Here is a 17,551-nt window from a genome sequence, read left to right as displayed (position 1 = left end):
ATAAACCGCTGCAATGTGAACCCAGCCTTAGTGACACTGGCGACGGGGGGTGATCACGGGGTTAAACCTTTATTGGGGGGGTTAGGGGGGTACCTTAGAACTAAAGGGGGCTAACCCTAACTGCCCTAACAGTTATTAGTCACAAATGACACCTGCCGGGTGATCAGGGGGTTAAACCTTTATTAGGTAATAAATGGCGGGTGCCCTGAAACTATAAAAAAATAACTAACCAACCAGCGTCACCTGTAACAGTTATATGGTGATCACTGGTGAAAGGGTTAACTAGGGGGCAATCAGGGGGCTTTATGCGGTAGTATATGGGGGTCCCTAGCGCTATAAAAAGCTGCGGCGAACCTAAATACCTACCTGCCTAACTAGCGTCACCTGTGACACTAATACGGCGATCAGAAAAATGATCGCTTATTAGGCTGGGTTCACACTGGAGCGATGCGGAAACGCCGCGAATCCGCGGCGGGTTCCCGCATCGCATGCCTCCCGGCGGCAGTTCACACTGCCCTATGCGAACTGCTGGGAGTGTCAGTGAAATGTTACTGACACCCCCAGATCAGTTCGCATATCGCAGTGCGATCTGCAAACTCGGATCGCATGGTGTGAACACCCATGCGATCCGATTCTGCTGCGGGCCAAAAAAAGGGTCCCGTGCGAATTTGCGGCGGGTGCGGCGGGTGTGGCGGGTGCGGCGGGTGCGGCGAATGGCTGAACTCGAATCGCACAGAGATCGGATGTGATTTGCACTGCAGTGCGGTGCGAATCACATTCGTTCTCATAAACCGCTGCAATGTGAACCCAGCCTTAGTGACACTGGCGACGGGGGGTGATCACGGGGTTAAACCTTTATTGGGGGGGTTAGGGGGGTACATTAGAACTAAAGGGGGCTAACCCTAACTGCCCTAACAGTTATTACAGTCACAAATGACACCAATGCAAAAAAAAAAAAAAAAAAAAAAAAAATGACATTGGTGTCACTGTGACTGGGGGGCAGGGGTAATTGGGGGGGTGATCGGGGGGTAAAGGGGGGGTGTGAGTGTGCCTGGCATGTTCTACTGTGTGTGGGATGTGTTGGTGCAACTCACTGATCCGCTCTCCTCCGTGTCGGAACGAAAAATACCGACACGGAGGAGAGAATACATCACTTCCTCTCCTGTGTTTACATTACAGGAGAGGAAGTGATGTCACCGGGGATTTCCATTCGTCGGGAGCGATCGCGAGGGGGTGGCCATGAATGAATGGCCGTCCCCTCGTCCGGGATCGCTCCCGAACGAAAACCGACCGCCGCAGGCACCGGGCGGGGGCCCGATCGGGCCCCCGACCCGCGGGAGGCAAAGGACGTACATATATGTGCTTATGCCTGCCCGTGCCATTCTGATGACGTACATCGGCGTGAGGCGGTCGGCAAGTGGTTAAAGGGTCCCTTAAAAAGGGTCGAATAAGGCCTACTTACCAAAAACGGAGCGCGCAAGAAAGATTTTGCAAAGGGCTGTAACGCGTTTTGCTAACAGGAGCGAGTCCTCAAGAACTCGAGCGGGAGCCGCTTTGGTCGGCTACACCGTCAACTTTCATTTGAGGCCAAGCGCGCAAAGCCAAAGAAACACCCGAAACCGTCCAATGGTCCCATAGCTCAATGGCCCAGTCGAATCGTTTTACTATCCCTTCTTGACCACCACCACCAACAACAACACTAACGCTGTCTCAAGGTCTTGCCAAATCAAGGGAACTCGAGCTATTTTTCACCAAATTAGCGAAGCCCAGCATCAGCTAGGCATCAAAAAATTCTCTGAAACTCATGGTTGTTCCTCTCCACGGAAATCTTTAGTAAAAGGCGAAAGATTTATTCGATCTGAAGAGAAACCAGAGTATAACCAACAAACAGCCTAAACTAGGCCTCGGCGGAACGCGGATGCTGCTCTACTCATGGTGACCCCGTGGACCATATCATTTCTAAGCCAAAACATGGCCAAATAAGGTGCAGAACTGATTGAAACAAATGACACGTCCAAGAAAAACACCACTGGAAAGGGTTTGTCGAGTTTAAAATAGTCAAAACATTTAACCTGAGATACATTAGGCTTATGCAAATAAAGAAAAGTGAAAGGACGGCCCACTGCCGGGGATAATGGCAGAAGGCCGCTACAGAGCAGGACGGCCTAATTTGCATGTCTTTACAGCTGCACGGAGGGAATCAGCAGGCGCTTGTAGCAATTCGCTTCATCAGAACCACTTAAAAGGCGCACGGCAATGGAACTTGGGGTACATACAGCGCCTTGCCCTGTGCTCTTTTTTAAAGGGTCCCTTAAAAAGGGTCGAATAAGGCCTACTTACCAAAAACGGAGCGCGCAAGAAAGATTTTGCAAAGGGCTGTAACGCGTTTTGCTAACAGGAGCGAGTCCTCAAGAACTCGAGCGGGAGCCGCTTTGGTCGGCTACACCGTCAACTTTCATTTGAGGCCAAGCGCGCAAAGCCAAAGAAACACCCGAAACCGTCCAATGGTCCCATAGCTCAATGGCCCAGTCGAATCGTTTTACTATCCCTTCTTGACCACCACCACCAACAACAACACTAACGCTGTCTCAAGGTCTTGCCAAATCAAGGGAACTCGAGCTATTTTTCACCAAATTAGCGAAGCCCAGCATCAGCTAGGCATCAAAAAATTCTCTGAAACTCATGGTTGTTCCTCTCCACGGAAATCTTTAGTAAAAGGCGAAAGATTTATTCGATCTGAAGAGAAACCAGAGTATAACCAACAAACAGCCTAAACTAGGCCTCGGCGGAACGCGGATGCTGCTCTACTCATGGTGACCCCGTGGACCATATCATTTCTAAGCCAAAACATGGCCAAATAAGGTGCAGAACTGATTGAAACAAATGACACGTCCAAGAAAAACACCACTGGAAAGGGTTTGTCGAGTTTAAAAATGTCAAAACATTTAACCTGAGATACATTAGGCTTATGCAAATAAAGAAAAGTGAAAGGACGGCCCACTGCCAGGGATAATGGCAGAAGGCCGCTACAGAGCAGGACGGCCTAATTTGCATGTCTTTACAGCTGCACGGAGGGAATCAGCAGGCGCTTGTAGCAATTCGCTTCATCAGAACCACTTAAAAGGCGCACGGCAATGGAACTTGGGGTACATACAGCGCCTTGCCCTGTGCTCTTTTTTAAAGGGTCGAATAAGGCCGACTTACCAAAAACGGAGCGCGCGAGAAAGATTTTGCAAAGGGCTGTAACGCGTTTTGCTAACAGGAGCGAGTCCTCAAGAACTCGAGCGGGAGCCGCTTTGGTCGGCTACACCGTCAACTTTCATTTGAGGCCAAGCGCGCAAAGCCAAAGAAACACCCGAAACCGTCCAATGGTCCCATAGCTCAATGGCCCAGTCGAATCGTTTTACTATCCCTTCTTAACCACCACCACCAACAACAACACTAACGCTGTCTCAGGGTCTTGCCAAATCAAGGGAACTCGAGCTATTTTTCACCAAATTACCGAAGCCCAGCATCAGCTAGGCATCAAAAAATTCTCTGAAACTCATGGTTGTTCCTCTCCACGGAAATCTTTAGTAAAAGGCGAAAGATTTATTCGATCTGAAGAGAAACCAGAGTATAACCAACAAACAGCCTAAACTAGGCCTCGGCGGAACGTGGATGCTGCTCTACTCATGGTGACCCCGTGGACCATATCATTTCTAAGCCAAAACATGGCCAAATAAGGTGCAGAACTGATTGAAACAAATGACACGTCCAAGAAAAACACCACTGGAAAGGGTTTGTCGAGTTTAAAATAGTCAAAACATTTAACCTGAGATACATTAGGCTTATGCAAATAAAGAAAAGTGAAAGGACGGCCCACTGCCGGGGATAATGGCAGAAGGCCGCTACAGAGCAGGACGGCCTAATTTGCATGTCTTTACAGCTGCACGGAGGGAATCAGCAGGCGCTTGTAGCAATTCGCTTCATCAGAACCACTTAAAAGGCGCACGGCAATGGAACTTGGGGTACATACAGCGCCTTGCCCTGTGCTCTTTTTTAAAGGGTCCCTTAAAAAGGGTCGAATAAGGCCGACTTACCAAAAACGGAGCGCGCAAGAAAGATTTTGCAAAGGGCTGTAACGCGTTTTGCTAACAGGAGCGAGTCCTCAAGAACTCGAGCGGGAGCCGCTTTGGTCGGCTACACCGTCAACTTTCATTTGAGGCCAAGCGCGCAAAGCCAAAGAAACACCCGAAACCGTCCAATGGTCCCATAGCTCAATGGCCCAGTCGAATCGTTTTACTATCCCTTCTTGACCACCACCACCAACAACAACACTAACGCTGTCTCAAGGTCTTGCCAAATCAAGGGAACTCGAGCTATTTTTCACCAAATTAGCGAAGCCCAGCATCAGCTAGGCATCAAAAAATTCTCTGAAACTCATGGTTGTTCCTCTCCACGGAAATCTTTAGTAAAAGGCGAAAGATTTATTCGATCTGAAGAGAAACCAGAGTATAACCAACAAACAGCCTAAACTAGGCCTCGGCGGAACGTGGATGCTGCTCTACTCATGGTGACCCCGTGGACCATATCATTTCTAAGCCAAAACATGGCCAAATAAGGTGCAGAACTGATTGAAACAAATGACACGTCCAAGAAAAACACCACTGGAAAGGGTTTGTCGAGTTTAAAATAGTCAAAACATTTAACCTGAGATACATTAGGCTTATGCAAATAAAGAAAAGTGAAAGGACGGCCCACTGCCGGGGATAATGGCAGAAGGCCGCTACAGAGCAGGACGGCCTAATTTGCATGTCTTTACAGCTGCACGGAGGGAATCAGCAGGCGCTTGTAGCAATTCGCTTCATCAGAACCACTTAAAAGGCGCACGGCAATGGAACTTGGGGTACATACAGCGCCTTGCCCTGTGCTCTTTTTTAAAGGGTCCCTTAAAAAGGGTCGAATAAGGCCGACTTACCAAAAACGGAGCGCGCAAGAAAGATTTTGCAAAGGGCTGTAACGCGTTTTGCTAACAGGAGCGAGTCCTCAAGAACTCGAGCGGGAGCCGCTTTGGTCGGCTACACCGTCAACTTTCATTTGAGGCCAAGCGCGCAAAGCCAAAGAAACACCCGAAACCGTCCAATGGTCCCATAGCTCAATGGCCCAGTCGAATCGTTTTACTATCCCTTCTTGACCACCACCACCAACAACAACACTAACGCTGTCTCAAGGTCTTGCCAAATCAAGGGAACTCGAGCTATTTTTCACCAAATTAGCGAAGCCCAGCATCAGCTAGGCATCAAAAAATTCTCTGAAACTCATGGTTGTTCCTCTCCACGGAAATCTTTAGTAAAAGGCGAAAGATTTATTCGATCTGAAGAGAAACCAGAGTATAACCAACAAACAGCCTAAACTAGGCCTCGGCGGAACGTGGATGCTGCTCTACTCATGGTGACCCCGTGGACCATATCATTTCTAAGCCAAAACATGGCCAAATAAGGTGCAGAACTGATTGAAACAAATGACACGTCCAAGAAAAACACCACTGGAAAGGGTTTGTCGAGTTTAAAATAGTCAAAACATTTAACCTGAGATACATTAGGCTTATGCAAATAAAGAAAAGTGAAAGGACGGCCCACTGCCGGGGATAATGGCAGAAGGCCGCTACAGAGCAGGACGGCCTAATTTGCATGTCTTTACAGCTGCACGGAGGGAATCAGCAGGCGCTTGTAGCAATTCGCTTCATCAGAACCACTTAAAAGGCGCACGGCAATGGAACTTGGGGTACATACAGCGCCTTGCCCTGTGCTCTTTTTTAAAGGGTCCCTTAAAAAGGGTCGAATAAGGCCGACTTACCAAAAACGGAGCGCGCAAGAAAGATTTTGCAAAGGGCTGTAACGCGTTTTGCTAACAGGAGCGAGTCCTCAAGAACTCGAGCGGGAGCCGCTTTGGTCGGCTACACCGTCAACTTTCATTTGAGGCCAAGCGCGCAAAGCCAAAGAAACACCCGAAACCGTCCAATGGTCCCATAGCTCAATGGCCCAGTCGAATCGTTTTACTATCCCTTCTTGACCACCACCACCAACAACAACACTAACGCTGTCTCAAGGTCTTGCCAAATCAAGGGAACTCGAGCTATTTTTCACCAAATTAGCGAAGCCCAGCATCAGCTAGGCATCAAAAAATTCTCTGAAACTCATGGTTGTTCCTCTCCACGGAAATCTTTAGTAAAAGGCGAAAGAATTATTCGATCTGAAGAGAAACCAGAGTATAACCAACAAACAGCCTAAACTAGGCCTCGGCGGAACGCGGATGCTGCTCTACTCATGGTGACCCCGTGGACCATATCATTTCTAAGCCAAAACATGGCCAAATAAGGTGCAGAACTGATTGAAACAAATGACACGTCCAAGAAAAACACCACTGGAAAGGGTTTGTCGAGTTTAAAAATGTCAAAACATTTAACCTGAGATACATTAGGGTTATGCAAATAAAGAAAAGTGAAAGGACGGCCTACTGCCGGAACGCTATTATTCACCAAATCAGCAAGCCCAGTATTAGCTAGTTATCAAAAAATTCTCTGAAACTCATGGTTGCTCCTCTCCATGGAAATCTTTAGTAAAAGGCAAAAAAACACCACCACCACCACCAACACCAACACCAGCACTAGAACAAACACAAACACTCTCAGCATTTTTCCAAATTAAAGCAATTTTTCCCCAAATTAGCAAGCCCAGTATTAGCTAGGCATCAAAAAATGTATGGTTGTTCCTCTCCACGGAAAAATTCAGTAAATGGAAACCCAGGGCCAGTGATACCACTAGAAAAACTAGGCAGCTGCCCAGGGCACACTGCTGCCTAGGGTGCATGGCCACTGGTGTTTCTAATTTGTGCTCTCTGCAGCAAGCAACTCATTTTTAGCATCAGCAGGCAGCCACCGCTCCATTCGCACATAGTGCCATAGGTGCAGGGGCGGCGGAGGACTGTGTCTGTGTCCTGACTCCTAAATGAACGTAAACAAGCAAACATTCATTGATGGGCACTTGTAGGCTTCATTTTCTTGGCTATTCATTAAAAATGTGGGGCATACCTTGGCAGGGAAAAAGAGGTGGAGTCAGGGATGGAGCCAATGTTGTGACACAATTAGGTTTCACCTAGGGTGTCAAAAATTTGTGCACCAGCTCTGGGTGATAGATAATGGACCAAAGGATCCGGTTGAGCTGGCCAGGGTAAACCTCAGATTTTCCACTGAAAAAGAAAAGAGAGGGAGGCAGGAGAGCCCATATAGTGTAGTAAATGAATTCAAAAAGAAAAATGCAGTGCTTCAACAATAAGAGGAAAAAAGGTCAAAATGGACTTACCACTGTTGAGGCTGTGGGGGAATATGCAGCTTTCCTAGCGTGCGGGTAGAGAAAACCTGTCTCCACACGGTCAGTGTGGTTGCTCTCTATGCATTGGGTATTTCAATTATGGGCGCTCTTAGAGGATTCTGAGGTGGGTGAACAAAGTAGTAGAAAGAGTAAGCGCAAAAAGAGCCCTTCGATAGTTTGATTGACAGAGGTGCTCAATGTGGTTGTTCAAAAGGCACAAAATCGTTTGCTTTAGTATAACAATCAATTGCTTTATTTCACCAAATAAAACATGTTTTGTGGCTTTAATTTGCCACTTTCTCAGTTCATGGGGATAAAATTGGTGTCTTGGTTCAGCTAGTAGTGTGATCTACTTGGGAAATATTTTTGGATGTTTTACTAAAGCAGACGACTCATGCCTATACTGAAAAACAACATCAAGCGCCTCTACCAATTGAACTACCTAAGCGCCCTCTTTGCGCTTACTCTTTCTAGCAATATACTGAGCAAAATATGAAATGCAACACTTTTGTGTTTGCCCCTATTCATCATGAGCTGAAATGAAATATCTACGACTTTTTCTATGTACACAAAAGGCCTATTTCTCTCAAATATTGTTCACAAATCTGTCTAAATCTGTGTTAGTGAGCACTTCTCCTTTGCCGAGATAATCCATCCACCTCACAGGTGTGGCAAATCAGGATGCTGATTAGACCAAATGATTATTGCACAGGTATGCCTTAGGCTGGCCACAATAAAATGCCACTCTGAAATGTGCAATTTTACTGTACTGGGGGGTCAGAAAACCAGTCATTATCTGGTGTGACCACCATTTCCCTCACGCAGTGCAGCACATCTCCTTTGCAAAGAGTTGATCATGTTGTTGATTGTGGCCTGTGGAATGTTGGTCCATTCCTGTTTAATGGCTGTGCGAAGTTGCTGGATATTGGCAGGAACTGGAAAACGCTGGCCTATACACCGATCTTGAGCACCCCATAAATGCTCAATGGGTGACATATCCGGTGAGTATGCTGACCATGCAAGAACTGGGATGCTTTCAGCTTCCAGGAATTGTGTACAGATCCTTACAACATGGTCCCCATGCATTATCATGCTGCAACATGAGGTGATGGTCGTGGCTGAATGGCAGAACAATGTGCCTCAGGATCTCGTCACGGTATCTCTGAGCATTCAAAATGCCATCAATAAAATGCACCTGTTCGTTGTCCATAGCATACACCTGCCCATACCATAACCCCACCGCCACCATGGGCCACTCTATCCACAGCGTTCACATCAGCAAACCGCTCACCCACATGACACCAAACCTGCTGTCTGCCCTCTGCCCTGTACAGTGAAAAACTGAATTTATCAGTGAAGAGAACACCTCTCCAAAGTGCCAGATGCCATCAAATGTGAGCATTTTCCCACTCAAGTCTGTTAAGACGATGAACTGCTGTCAGGTGGAGACCCCGATGAGGATGACGAGCAAGCAGATGACCTTCCCTGAGATGGTTTCTGACAGTTTGTGCAGAAATTCTTTGGTTATGCAAACCGATTGTTGCAACAGCTGTCTGGGTGGCTGGTCTCGGATGATCTTGGAGGTGAAGATGCTGGATGTGGAGATCCTGGGCTGGTGTGGCTACCAGGGGCAGATTAAGAGCATCATGGGCCTGGTGCTAAGAATTTTGGTGGGACTTTTTATGAAAATAAATAAAATGAAAATGCAAACCATTTTTTGTTAAATGAAATTAAAGAGGGGGGGGGGGGTGATACCGAGATAGGGGGCTGAAAGAGAAGAGATGAGAGAGAGGGGAAAAGAGAGAGAAAGGGGGTGAAAGAGAGAGAGAGGGGGTGAGAGAGAGGGGACAAGAGAGAGAGGGGGTGGTGGGAAAGAGGGGGTTGTAGGGGGCGAGAGAGAGAGAATGGGGGATGAAGGTGGTGAGAGAGAGAACAGGGTGAAAGAGAGGGGATGAGGGATAGAGGGGGTGAGGTGGTAAAAGAGAGAAAGCGAGGGGGTGAGTCTGTGGGGGGGGGGGGGGTGCAGCACAGCATAGTACATTACACGGGGGGGGGGATAGCACAGTACATTACATGGTTGGCACAACACATTACATGGTGGATACATGGATACAGCACATTTAATGGTGGGCAAAGCACAGTAAATTACATAGTGGGCACAGCACATTACATGTTTGGTACTGCCCAATACAGCACATTACAAGGTAGGCATGGTACATTATATGGTGGGCACAGCACATGACATGGTTGGTACTGCACAACACAGCACATTGCATGGTGGGCACAACACAGCGCATGCACAAGGTGGGCACAGGACCTTATATGGTGGGCACAGCACATGACATGGTGGGCACATCTGAGCACATTACATGGTGGGCACTGCACATTACAAGTGGGCACTGCACATTATATGGCGGATGTAGCATATTATATGTTGGGTACTGCACATGCCATAGTGGGAACTGCACAGCACATGACAAGGTGGGCACTGCATGACACCACATGACATGGTGGGCACGGCACAGCACAGCACATTAAATGGTGGACACCGCACATGACATGGTGTGCCCTGCACAACACCGCACATTGCATGTTGGGCACAACACAGCACATGCACAAGGTGGGCACAGGACCGTATATGGTGGGCACAGCACATGACATGGAGGGCACAGCTGAGCACATTACATAGTGAGCACTGCACATTACAAGTGGTCACTGCACAGCACATTATATGGCGGGCACAGCATATTATATGTTGGGTACTGCACATGGCATTGTGGACACTGCACAGCACATGACAAGGTAGGCACTGCACGACACAGCATATTACATTGTGAGCACAGCACATTAAATGGTGGACACCGCACATGACATGGTGTACCCTGCACACCACATTCCATTGGGCACATTGGTGGGCACTGCACGACGCAGCACAGGCAATTACATTGTGAGCACAGCGCATTAAATAGTGGACACCGCACATGATATAGTGAGCCCTGCACAGCACATTCCATTGTGGGTACTGCACGACACATGCCATGGTGGACAATGTACAGCACATTACATGGTGGGCACTGCATGGCGCAGCAACTGACATGGTGGGCACAACACATCACATCACATGGTGGGCACTGCATGACACAGTGCATTACATGGTGGGCACTGCATGGCACAGCACATTACATGGTGGGCACTGCATGCCATAGCGCATTTCATGGTGGACAATGCAACTGCACATTACATATTAGGAATGGCATATTACATGGTGGGCACTGCTAAGTAGCACAGCACATTACATAGTGGGCGCAACACACTACATGCTGAGCACAGCACATGGCAGGGTGGGCACAGAACAGCACATGACATGGTGGGAACTGCACATGACGTGGTGGGCACCGCATGGAACAGCACATTACATGTTGGGTACTGCGCATTATATGGTGGGATCACTGCATGGCACAGCACATGACATGGTGGACATGGCAAATTATATAGCGGGAATTGCAAGGCACAGCATATGACATGGTGGGCACTGAATGGCACAGCACATGACATGGTGGGCATTGCACATGACATGGTGGGCACATCACATGACATGGTGGGCACTGCACATTACATGGCAGGCACTGCATGGCACATCGCATGACATGGTGGGCACTGCACATTACATGGTGGGCACTGCACATTACATGGTGGGAACAGCACATGACATGGTGAGTACTGCAAGGCACAGCACGACATAGTGGGCACTGCACATCACATGAAGAGCAATGCAATGCACAGCACATTACAAGGAGGGCACTGCAACGCACATGACATGACATGGTGGGCACAGCACGACATGGTGGGTACTGCACATGACATGGTGGGCACTGCAAGGCATAGCACGACACAGTTGGCACTGCACATCACATGAAGAGCAATGCAATGCACAGCACATTACATGGAGGGCACTGCAATGTACAGCACATGACATGGTGGCCACTGCAATGTACAGCACATGACATGGTGGGCACTGCACATTACATAGTGAGCACTGCAATGCACAGAAAATGACATACTGGGCACAGCACATTACATGTGGGCACTGCATTACACAGCACATGACATGGTGGGCATAGCACATTGCATTGTGGGCACTGCAATGCACAGCACATGATGTGGGCACTGGTCACAAGAGAGCACATTACATGAGGGAAGCAGCAGTGTGTCCCCTAGCACAATAATTACACAACACCTCCCTGACAAATGTACTAACCTTATGTGAACAGCATGGGGGATGTCCTTCCTCCTGGGCTCCTGCTGGTGAGAACATCAACGCCCCTCCCCCAGACACAGAGGATCTGTGTGAGTGGAACAGATCCTGTGATAGGAATCAGACATCTGCAGAGAAGAACCTTGGCTGCAGAGACTACACTTGTCTCCTCCATGTGTGCAGGGCACAGAGGGCTCCTCTTCCTTCAAGAAGGCACACAGATATTGATAAACCACTGGGATGGGCCTATATTGAGGGAGGGGCCTGGAGCTTCAGCTCCACAAGCCCCTATGTTAATCCGGCCCTGGTGGCTACACGTGGTCTGCAATTGTGGGGCCAGTTGGATGTTATGCCAAATTCTCTGAAACGCCTGTGGAGACGGTTTATGGTAGAGAAATTAACATTCAATTAAAGGACAACATCTCTGGTGGACATTCCTGCAGTCAGCATGCCAATTGCACGCTCCCTCAAAACTTGCAACATCTGTGGCATTGTGCTATGTATATAAAACTGCACATTTTACCCTAGAGTGGCCTTTTATTGTGGCCAGCCTAATGCCGCGTACACACGTAGCGGACTATCTGACAGACTTAGTCTGGCGGACTTCCCGCCAGACTGTCCGTCGGACTTTCCGAACGGGCTACTTGCCCACACACGGCACTTTTTCAGCGGACTAATACGGCATACTAAGTCCGCCGTACTATCCGCCCTACTTTTGAAATGAACGGACTCGCCCACACATGCGGAGGAAAGTCCTCTCATTTCGAGCGCGTCTCCAGGTAGGCGGGGCCCGCAAAGGAGACATCGCTGGCCCCGCCACCTGGAATGGACTTAAAGGGGAACCCCAACGCCGAAAAAAATCGCCCCAGGTCCACATCAGACCCTTGTCCGAGCACGCTACCTGGCCGGCCAGAAAAGAGGGGGCGAGTGAGCGCCCCCCCGAGCCGTACCAGGCCGCGTGCCCTCAACATGGGGGGTGCCCTGGGGAAGGGGGGGCTGCGCGGCCCCCCCACCCCAAAGCACCTTGTCCTCTGTAAAAGAGCTATAAGAAGGCGCGTTGGCCCGGCAGAAGAACCAAAGAGGGGAACAAGACCCCCGAAGTCAGAAGAAGAGGCCGCGACGAGGAAGAAAGTCGGGCTCCTTCGCTAGCAAAAGAGCTAGAAGATAGCGGAGGAGTCCGGCGAGAAGACCCCCCGAAGACGGAAGACCCCCGTAGCTGTGCAATAAACTATTTTATCTTGTGTGTTGTGTTTTTTTTGTACTTTATTTTACAGGTGAATGGGTAGGGGTACATTGTACCCCATACTCATTCACATAGGGTGGGGGCCGGTATCCGGGGCCCCCTTATTAAAGGGGGCTCCCGGATTCCGATAAGCCCCCGCCCGCAGACCCCGACAACCAACGGCCAGGGTTGTCGGGAAGAGGACCTTGTCCTCATCAACATGGGGACAAGGTGCTTTGGGGTGGGGGGGCCGCGCGGACCCCCTTCCCCAAGGCATCCCCCATGTTGAGGACACGCGGCCTGGTACAGCTCAGGGGGGGCACTCGCTTGTCCCCCCCTTTCCTGGCCGGCCGGGTAGCGTGCTCGGACAAGGGTCTGATGTGGACCTGGGAGGACCCCCACGCCAATTTTTTTCCGGGTTGGGGTTCCCCTTTAAGTCCATACCAGGTGGCGGGGCCAGCGACGTCTCCTTCGCAGGCCCCGCCTACCTGGAGACCCGCTCGAAATGAGCAGACTTTTCTCCGGGCGGGAAAAGTCCGCTCATTTCAAAAGTACGGCGGACTGGCACATACACGGCCGGATTGTCCGCCGAAATGCGAGTCCGGCGGGAAGATTGGAGTGCAAAACTACTTTCTAAGTCCGCCGTACTTTCGGGTCAAAAAAGTATGCCGGAGGCTACACAAGGGGGGATTGTCCGGCGGACTTCAGTTTGCCGGACTTTTCCACCCGATTGTTTGATCGTGTGTACGCGGCATAAGGCACACCCGTGCAATATTAATTACTATGTTGATCTATCTCATTGTTTCTCTCAGGGCTGGACTGGGACAGAAATTTGGCCCTGGACTTCATCCAGACCGGCCCACTTACATCAGAGTGTCCCATCACCAGCCCCCTTACAACAGAGTGTCCCATCAGCACCTCCTTACATCAGAGTGTCCCCTCAGCACCCCCTTACATCAGAGTGTCCCATCACCAGCCCCCTTACAACAGAGTGTCCCATCAGCACCCCTTTACATCAGAGTGTCCCATCAGCACCCCTTTACATCAGAGTGTCCCATCAGCACCCCCTTACATCAGAGTGTCCCATCAGCACCCCCTTACATCAGAGTGTCCCATCAGCAGCCCCTTACATCAGAGTGTCCCATCAGCAGCCCCCTTACATCAGAGTGGCCCACTGAGCCATCGGCCCACCGGGAAACTCCCGTTAGTCCCGATGTTTCTCTTAGAAGACAGAAGAAGATCCCCGGAGCTGACTAATAAAGTACTTTAAAAACCCATGTTGTGTATTTTTATTTACACTTTTTCCCCCCAGGTGAATGGATAGGGGTACATCGTACCCCATACTCATTCACATAGGGTGGGAGCCCCCTTATTAAAGGGGGCTCCCGGATTCCGATAAGCCCCCACCCGCAGACCCCGACAACCAACGGCCAGGGTTGTCAGGAAGAGGCCCTTGTCCTCATCAACATGGGGGCAAGGTGCTTTGGGATGGGAGGGCCGCAGGGCCCCCCCCTTCCCCAAACCACCACCCATGTTGAGGGCACGTGGCCTGGTACAGCTCAGGAGGGGGGGTGCTCGCTCGTCTCCACCCCCTTCCTGACCAGCTGGGCTGCATGCTCACATAAGGGTCTGCTATGGACTTTGGGGGGACCCTCATGCCGTTCTTTCGGCGTAGGGGTCCCCCTTTAAATCCATACCAAGCGACGGGGCTAGTGAGCTGTCAATCTCGCCAATGGAGGAGGCAACATTGACTTCCTTCGATAGTCCCGTCTACCTGGAGTCACATTCAAAATGAACGGACTTCACTCCGTGTGTGGGCAAATCCGTTCATTTCAAAAGTCCGGTCGTGTGTGGACAAGTCCGCTCGTTCGGAAAGTCCAGAGGACCGCCGCTGCAAAGTCCGGCGGATAGTCTGATCGTGTGTACGCAGCATTATTGTTTTCCTTGGACCATGCTCTCTTTTGTTATAATGTCAGAGAAAATTGAGTACTGTCCGTGATACTTTTTTTATTTGCACTAACATACAATTTTTCAGGACAAGCTTTCAGGGTATGTCCCCTTCTTCAAGGTCCAAGCAGTACTGATTCACAAATTTTTAAGCAAAATGTTAAAAAATAAGTCTTTTTGACACAAAAAATAATGGCCCGAATTTAGATATTGATTTCCTTACCCATTATACTAGAGTTTTATGACCCCCTCTGTGACTAGCATCCCCCCTCCATTCTATAGCTCTCCTTCTGTCTTTTCTCACTAACTCTGCTGCTATCTTTATTACCATTGATTTGTATGTGTTTGTTGTTCTCTCTTTTTTTTTTTTCTCTCTCCTTTCCCTCACGGATGAGTTTTTTTTTTGCTTTTTGTTTTTTCTGTTTTTGTTTTTTAACATTCTGCTTAAAAATTTGTGAATCATTACTGCTTGGACCTTGAAAAAAGGGACGTACCCGGAAAGCACATCCTGAAAAATGGTATGTTAGTGCAAAAAAAAAAAGTATCACGGACAGTAGTCAATTTTCTCTGTCACAATTGCACTAATACGGCTACAATCACATCAAGTTATAATGTCTAAATGTTAAACTAAATAAAGATCATATAAAAAATAGATATGTCTCTATGATTAATCTCTATGAATAAAACCTTTTTGGCCTCTCTCACGCTTGCGGTGTGGGGGTGTAAAAGTGTACGGTTGAACTGCATGTTTACTGCCCCAGGTATTCTGCCTTAAAGAGGAAGTAAACCCTTTCAAACCACTTTGACCTACAGGTAAGCCTAGATTAAGGCTTACCTGTAGGTCCAAGCAATATCTCCTAAACCTATATGGTTTAGGAGATATTTGCCCGAAAATGGGCACCGCTGTCTACCGCGAATGCGCCGTAGACAGCGGCGCGCAGGCGTACTAAATGCGGCAAGTCCAAGAATGGATCTGCCTAATTTGTCGACTCCCGTGCGCATGCGCGGGAGTGACGTCATCGCGGCTTCGCCGAATGGCAGCGGCGGAGCTGCGAGACGCGACTCCCGTGCGCATGCGCGGGAGTGACGTCATCGCGGCTTCGCCGCTGTCATTCGTCGGAGCTGCGAGACGCCACCAGCAAGATGGATGCGGCGGACTACAGGGGACAGCGGCGACTTCGCTGGCTCCTGTGTCAGGTAAGTGACACATAATGAGCTACTATGCGATGCATAGTAGTCCATTATGCTTTACCTTTGCAGGGAAAAAAAGAGGAAGTAAACCCATCAGGGTTTACTTCCTCTTTAAGCTGAGAAAGCATCCAGTGCAGATTGCTTTTCAAAGGGCAACACAAGTATAATTGAGGTGAAAGTTAGAGTGAGGCTTTTATCATTGCGGACTCTTCTGTGATCTAGTTCTGGAGTAATAAAGCTTTGTGAAGGCTGATGCCATTGGAGTGTGGATGGCTTGTTTATTCCTACATGAGGCAACGTGGTCTCATCTAATGGCAAGCATTAGTGTGCCTTCTTTCAGAGTAAGGAATGATGTAATTTCTTTATTCTGAGAGGCAGTGGCGCAGCGTGGGGGATGCCTCCTCCTAAATATAATTTCATGTGTCCCCGGCGCTCTGGCCGCCATGTACAGTGTCCGTCACCCTGTGATTGGAGGTATGGGGGTCATGTGCGGCATGGGGCTGAAGTCCCGCCTCTGCACATGACAAGCAGGTGAGGAGGAAAATGAACACAGACTGGGGAGAGGCAGAGAGCGAGAGAAGAGAGAGGCAGAGAGAGAAAGAGAGAGAGAGGGGCAAAGAGAGACAGAGAGAGAAAGAGAGAGAGAGGCAAAGAGAGAGAGACATAGAGAGAGAGACAGAGAGAGAGACAGAGAGAGAGACAGAGAGAGAGGCAGAGAGAGAGACAGAGAGAGAGGCAGAGAGAGAGAGAGGCAGAGAGAGAGAGAGAGAGAGACAGAGAGAGAGGCAGAGAGAGAGAGAGAGAGGCAGAGAGAGAGAGAGACAGAGAGAGAGGCAGAGAGAGAGAGAGGCAGAGAGAGAGAGGCAGAGAGAGAGAGAGACAGAGAGAGAGAGGCAGAGAGAGAGAGACAGAGGCAGAGAGAGAGAGACAGAGAGAGAGAGGCAGAGAGAGAGAGACAGAGGCAGAGAGAGAGAGAGACCGAGAGAAAGAGGCAGAGAGAGAGAGAGAGAGACAGAGAGAAAGGCAGAGAGAGACAGATAGGCAGAGAGAGAGACAGAGAGAGAGAGGCAGAGAGAGAGAGAGAGACAGAGAGAAAGGCAGAGAGAGACAGATAGGCAGAGAAAGAGAAGCAGAGAGAGAGAGACAGAGGCAGAGAGAGAGAGGCAGAGAGAGAGAGGCAGAGAGAGAGAGACAGAGGCAGAGAGAGAGAGAGACAGAGGCAGAGAGAGACAGAGGTAGAGAGAGAGAGACAGAGGCAGAGAGAGAGACAGAGGCAGAGAGAGAGAGGCAGAGAGAGAGGGGCGGAGGCAGAGGCAGATAGAGAGGCAGAGCAAGAGGCAGAGAGAGAGACAGAGAGAGACAGAGGCAGAGAGAGAGACAGAGGCAGAGAGAGAGAGACAGAAAGAGAGGGGCAGAGGCAGAGAGAGCAAGGCAGAGAGAGAGGCAGAAAGAGAGAGAGACAGAGGCAGAGGGAAGAGACAGAGGCAGAGATAGAGGCAGAGAGAGAGAGAGACAGAGGCAGAGAGAGAGGCAGAGAGAGAGAGACAGAGAGAGAGAGAGGCAGAGAGAGACAGAGGCAGAGAG

General features: G+C 49.5%; 6 non-coding genes across 6 annotated transcripts; all 6 read right to left on the bottom strand.

The window, feature by feature from the left end:
- Window positions 1-1,763: 1,763 nt before the first annotated feature.
- LOC143941815 (U5 spliceosomal RNA) lies at window positions 1,764-1,878 on the bottom strand. The gene has a single exon (XR_013264442.1). It is a non-coding gene; the product is annotated as a U5 spliceosomal RNA (small nuclear RNA).
- Window positions 1,879-2,641: 763 nt separating this feature from the next.
- On the bottom strand, window positions 2,642-2,756 carry LOC143941814 (U5 spliceosomal RNA). Its single transcript, XR_013264440.1, has one exon. It is a non-coding gene; the product is annotated as a U5 spliceosomal RNA (small nuclear RNA).
- A 749-nt stretch (window positions 2,757-3,505) lies between these two features.
- Window positions 3,506-3,620, bottom strand: LOC143941813 (U5 spliceosomal RNA). The gene has a single exon (XR_013264439.1). It is a non-coding gene; the product is annotated as a U5 spliceosomal RNA (small nuclear RNA).
- Window positions 3,621-4,383: 763 nt separating this feature from the next.
- LOC143941812 (U5 spliceosomal RNA) lies at window positions 4,384-4,498 on the bottom strand. Its single transcript, XR_013264438.1, has one exon. It is a non-coding gene; the product is annotated as a U5 spliceosomal RNA (small nuclear RNA).
- Window positions 4,499-5,261: 763 nt separating this feature from the next.
- On the bottom strand, window positions 5,262-5,376 carry LOC143941811 (U5 spliceosomal RNA). Its single transcript, XR_013264437.1, has one exon. It is a non-coding gene; the product is annotated as a U5 spliceosomal RNA (small nuclear RNA).
- Window positions 5,377-6,139: 763 nt separating this feature from the next.
- Window positions 6,140-6,254, bottom strand: LOC143941480 (U5 spliceosomal RNA). The gene has a single exon (XR_013264172.1). It is a non-coding gene; the product is annotated as a U5 spliceosomal RNA (small nuclear RNA).
- Between the last annotated feature and the right edge of the window lie 11,297 nt (window positions 6,255-17,551).

This window comes from Lithobates pipiens, unplaced genomic scaffold (assembly GCF_037356315.1).
Source record: "Lithobates pipiens isolate NorthernLeopardFrog02 unplaced genomic scaffold, aLitPip1_a1.2 Scaffold_3, whole genome shotgun sequence".
In the NCBI taxonomy this organism is placed as follows: Eukaryota; Metazoa; Chordata; class Amphibia; order Anura; family Ranidae; genus Lithobates; species Lithobates pipiens.
This window is presented reverse-complemented; position numbering and strand designations above follow the sequence as displayed.